The sequence below is a fragment of the Benincasa hispida genome, chromosome 10 (assembly GCF_027475165.1).
Source record: "Benincasa hispida cultivar pf3 chromosome 10, pf3_genome.v1.1, whole genome shotgun sequence".
NCBI classification, from domain to species: Eukaryota; Viridiplantae; Streptophyta; class Magnoliopsida; order Cucurbitales; family Cucurbitaceae; genus Benincasa; species Benincasa hispida.
This window is the reverse complement of record NC_143487.1, coordinates 22,326,908-22,332,901: the sequence shown is the minus strand read 5'-3', so window position 1 is coordinate 22,332,901 and position 5,994 is coordinate 22,326,908.

Sequence of the window (5,994 nt, the reverse complement as noted above, 5' to 3'; positions counted from 1 at the left end):
CCTCCCTTAGGAAGATATTTGCATAGGTCAATATCAAGGTGAATGGAGAAAGTGTTTATAGTAAGTGGGAGAATGACGTGTGTCAACATATCCTACAGTCTCCTTCATTAGTTTGTAATGTTTTTCCATGCTCGGCCTTGTGGCCCCTGGGAGCTTCTCCCTTAGGAAGGTGTTTGCATGGAAAGGGACAAAGCAAATTCCATAAATGAATAAGATCGCTATAGTCAATTGCAATAATTATGTTCTTCCCTGAGGCAAACTAATTGGGGCGGGGCTATAGGGTTGAAAATAAAGGGTCACACTTACAAGAAAATATTAAAGTAGCTAATAATTTCTTGACCAAATAAATAGTAATTAAATATTATAGGAATAAGTGTTATTCTGGTGTAATATTTAATTGATAATGTCTCAATTTAGTGGAGGAATAATTGTTCACCTCGTGGTGGCATTTATTCTAAACCATTGAAATATCATTGAAAAAAATTAAATGGTTTAGCGTTCATTAAGATTTTTGCTAAATTGATTGGATTAAATGATTTTTTGCTTACATATCTAATATAAGAAATTTGTCTTGTATACTAGCGTTGTAATAACCTTGCTCGGTGCTGATAAGTTAACCGGAAAAAATTATGCTACTTGGAAAAATATGATTAACACCGTCCTAGTCATCGACGACCTCAAATTCGTCCTAATGGAGAATGTCCTCCAGTTCCTAGACCCGCAACGTCATGAAATGTTCGTGATGCCTATGATAGATGGACTAGGGCCAAAGATAAGGCCAAAGTCTATATTTTGGCAAGCTTAACAAAAGTCTTGACCAAAAAGTAGAAGCCCATGATTATTGCTCACAAGATCATGGAGTCATTGTGTGAGATGTTTGGGTAACTGAGCATACATCTTAGGCATGAAGTTCTAAAATATATCTTCATCGCCAGATTGAACAAGAGATCGTCTGTTAGGGAGCATGTCCTTAATATGGTGGTCTACTTCAATGTGGCTGAGATGAATAGGGTTGTCAGACGAATTCAGCCAGGTAAGATGTATTTCGAAAACTCTTTCGAAGAGTTACCTACAGTTCTGCAGCAATGCTGTCATGAAAAAAAAAATAGAATATAACCTTACCACCCTTCTCAACGAGCTGTAGACTTACAAGTCCTTGATGAAAGTCAAAGGACAAAACGAGGAGGCAAATGTTGTTAATTCCTCGAATTTTCCACAGAGGTTCTACCTCTGGGACTAAATCTATGCCTTCTTCCCCATATTCTAAGAAGTGAAAGAAGAAGAAAGGTGGTAAGGGGAATAAAGTTATCCCACTTGTTACTGCCCAAAAGGGCAAAAAGGTCAATGTTGCAAAGGAAACTTGTTTTCGTTGCAACCAAGATGAGCACTAGAAAAAAAACTTCCCAAAGTATTTGGTTGAGAAGAAGAAGGCAAAAGAAGGTAAATATGATTTACTTGTTTTAGAAACTTGTTTATAGGAAAATGTTGATTCCACCTAGATACTTGATTCAGGAGCCACTAACCACGTTTGTTCTTTATTACAGAAAACTAGTTCCTGGCAACAATTGGAGGCTGGAGACATGACTCTGTGGGTTGGAACAGAACAAGTCGTCTCGACGGTTGCAATAGAGAGTCGGAAGTTGTTTTTTTACTCAAAATTTATATTATTAGATCATGTTTATTTTGTTCTTTATTCTAAGAGAAATTTAATTTTTGTCTCTTGTTTACTGAAACAATTATATAAAGCTTCTTTTGTTTGTGATAAAGCGTTTATCTAAAAAAATGGTATTAATATAAGTTCAACAATAAACGAAACAACTTATATGTGTTAAGATTGTTAGCACCTAAAATGCTCCATAACGTTGAAATGTTCAATACTGCAACCACACAAAAAACAAGACTTAAAGATTCTCCAAAAGAAAATGCCCGTCTCTGGCATTTAAAACTAGGCCACATAAATCTCAATAGGATTGAGAGGTTGGTAAAAAGTGGACTTTTAAAAGAGTTGGAAGAAAATTCTTTGCTTGTATATGAATCTTGTCTAGAAGGTAAAATGACAAAACGACCTTTTACTAGAAAAAGATAGAGCCAAAGAATCCTTGGAACTTGTACATCCAGAACTTTGTGGTTAGATGGATGTTAAGGTAAGGAGAGGGTATGAATATTTCATCACTTTTACAGATGATTTTTCAAGATATGAATATGTTTACCTAATGCAACACAAGTCTGATATATTTGAAAAGTTCAAGGAGTACAAGGCTGAAGTTGATAACTTATTAGGTAAAAAGATTAAAACACTTCGATCTAATCGAAGTGGAGAGTACATGGATATAGGATTCCAGAACTATTTGATAGAACATGAACTCACATCTCAACTCTCAACACCCAGAACACCCCAACAAAATGGTGTATCGGAAAGGAGAAACAAAAGCCTGTTAGATATGGTTTGGTCAATGATGAGTTATGTTTCTCTACCTAACTCATTATGAGGTTATGTAGTAGAGACTGCAACCTATCTCTTGAATCAAGTTCCATAAAAAAGTCTTTATGGAATACCTTTCGAGCTATGAAATGGTCATAAAAGTAGTTTACAACATCTCAGGATTTGAGGATGTCTGACTCATATGCTAGTGGCTAACCTAAAGAAGCTGGAACCACGTTCAAAGTTGTGCCTCTTTGTATGCAACTCAAAGGAAACGAGAGGTGGTCTCTTTTGTGATCCAAAAGAGAATAAAGTGTTTGTATCGAAAAATTCTACTTTCTTGGAGAAAGACCACATTATGGATCACAAACCAAAAAGTAAAATCGTATTAAATGAGCTTTCTAATGAAACTGCTAAATCTTCACAAAGGGTTGTTGAAGAATCAAGCACTTCAACAAGAGTTGTTAATGTTACTTCATCTAGTCACACATATCCTACTCAAGAGTTGAGGGAGCCTCAACGTAGTGGGAGGGTTATAACCCAACCTATTCGTTATTTGGGTTTAACAAATACTCAAGTCGTAATACTAGATGATGATGTTGAGGATCTATTGACTTACAAGCAGGCAATGGTTGATGTGGACAAAGATAAATGGGTTAAAGTCATGAATCAAGAAATGTAGTTTATGTACTTTAATTTCATCTGATCACTAGTAGATCAACATGTTGGGGTAAAACCTATAGGCTGCAAATGGATCTACAAGAGAAAGAAAGGTGTAGATGGTAAGATGCAAACTTTTAAGGCTAGATTAGTGGCAAAGGGTTATACCCAGGTTGAGGGAGTGGACTATGAAGAAACTTTCTCACCTGTTACCATGCTTAAATCCATCTTGATTCACTTGCCCATTACCACGTATTATGACTATGAAATATGGCAGATGGATGTGAAAAATACCTTTTTGAATGGTAATCTTGATGAGACCATTTACATGAATCAACCAGAAGGATTCATCGAACAAGGTCAGGAGTAAAAATTTTGCAAGCTTAATCGATCCATTTATTGATTGAAATAAGCATCTCGGTCTTGGAATATAAGATTTGACACTGTGTTCAAATATTATAGCTTTAGTCAGAATATTGATGAACCTTGTGTTTACAAGAAGATCATCAACAGTTCAGTAGCTTTCTTGATATTATACGTGGATGATATCCTACTCATTTGGAATGATGTAGGTTTACTGACTAATATTAAGAAATGGTTGGCTGCTCAATTCCAAATGAAAGATTCGGGTGAAGCATGGTTTGTTCTAGGAATCCAAATCATTAAAGATCGTAAGAAACAAACACTAGCCTTGTCTCAAGCATCATACAACGACAAAATGCTTGTCAGGTATTCGATGCAAAATCCAAGAAATGATTATTATCTATTGATGCTTGACTTTATGAAGTGGAAATGTGGATGATATGCGTTGTGCACTCAAGTTTTCCCAGCGGAATCCAAGTGTAAATTCCTCTGAGTTTCCTGATAAGTCCAAGGTTGAACACAGGGACTTGTGAAAATAGATTGCGTTGGTAATTTTTATGAAGAACTTTGCGGTAATCGGATAAATAAATAAATTATTGGGTTTGATGTTTGCGTTGATGAAAAATAAATAAATGCGGCAGAGCTTGAAAATAGTTGGTAAACGAAAGATGCGATGAGTATGCAGTGAACGGGTTGAGAAGGGTTCAGCTAACACTTCCTAGAATGCATTCTTGCTTTGCGATCATCCAACATGCATACAATAGTAAACCATCTCTCGATGCCAATGCTACGGCTTCTAATGCTAGAATGCATGCGATATATGCGATAAGTCTATAGAACCTACACATAAGCCTTTATTCTTATTTATGCGATGACAGGATAACACACACACAAATAAGGGGACCACATAATATCATTCCCATCTCTAGGATGCTTGTGATGCAAGTTGACAAACAGAGCTTATCTCTAAGTCCCTATCTCTTGTTTATGCAATTCTAATCTTGCTCTTTCGAGTCCAGATTCTAACCTAGCTCTCTCGAGTCATTAGGTTTTTTCTTTAGACTCTCTCTCGAGTAACTCTAATGGGTATTTTACACAGCATAAAACAAGACAATCGCAAGTAATGAACTTCTTAGGTCACGTTAGCTTAGTTCTTCTCAGCCCATTCGACTAGTTTAACTACTCATGCGTGCTAAGAGAGTGAACAGATGTAGAAATAGAACTTCCATTGTATAAATATAAAGATGAAGTACAAAATAACAATGCAAGTATAGAATAAAGGGCCTGGTAGCAATCTCTTGCTGCCCAGGCGTTTACACTGTTCTCTACTCGTGCTCAAAATATAATCTCACTCTCGCGAGAGTCGGGCCGCTCTCTGCTTCTCCGCCTCAAGGTTCTCTCTCGAGTTTCCCTGAGCGATCTCTGGCGCCACCACTCTTCTCTTTCTCCGCCTTAAAATGAAAAAAAAAAACTATGAATAGAGGCGTGAACTTGTGGAACAAAAGATCGTTAAAACGGTGAACCCCTTTTCTGAAGAATGCCCTTGGTATTTATAGAGCATCCATGGTGAAAGGAGGCTTCTCTCTTATGGTTGTACAGATGAGACGGCCTTAATTCCTGACTGATGCGCTGAATAATTGTCACCGAAAAGCTGAATGTACTTGTGATTTTTATTGGCTGTCAACTTAATTCAGATTCGACTGTCATCAGCTTTTTGTCCCATCCTGTTTAATTAGCCTTTGACCCAAATGCGCCCACCATGTTGCGCTAACCAAATTGCGGCAATCCTTCTCGGGCGAATGTTTGCGAGCACGATCATCGCAAAGCCTTGCGGTGAAGTTACGCTCGACCAATGATTTCCTATGATCGTAATTCTTGCATTGCATCAACGCCTATATTCTGCACAAAAATACAAAAATCAACTGTTCTAATGCGATGAACGCATGCAACCGCAATATTATGAAATTGATGCTTAATGGACGCAAATTAACATATTTCATCAACGGAATCCAACATTGTTTAAGAACTTAGCACTATGATAACGTGCATTTCTGCCCGTTATCATCTATCAAGCATGGAATTATTTTGTCTAAGGAACAATATCCTAAGACACCTCGAGAAGTTGGGGAGATGAGACAAATTCCCTATGCATCTGCAGTAGATAGCTTTATGTATGCCATGTTGTATGCTAGGTCAGATATTCGCTATGTAGTGGGAATAGTCAGTAGAATCAGTCGAATCCAGGATTTGATCACTGGACAACGGTTAAAACTATGAACATTACAAATTTCCAAATTTCAGACATGAGGATTTCCATGAGCAGCAGAAGGATCATTCCAAATTTCAATCGTATATGAACATTACAATTACAATCAAAAACGAAAACATACGATTATGCATAAAAGAGAAATTACAACATGTTTTACTACATGATCAAGGGAAGGAATTAATAAACCTTTGAAGACTCATCTTCAAGTTCCTTGATCACGAACGCTCGACCACAGCAACACAGTAACACACGAATGTTCGTCCAACAGGACCGCTACACT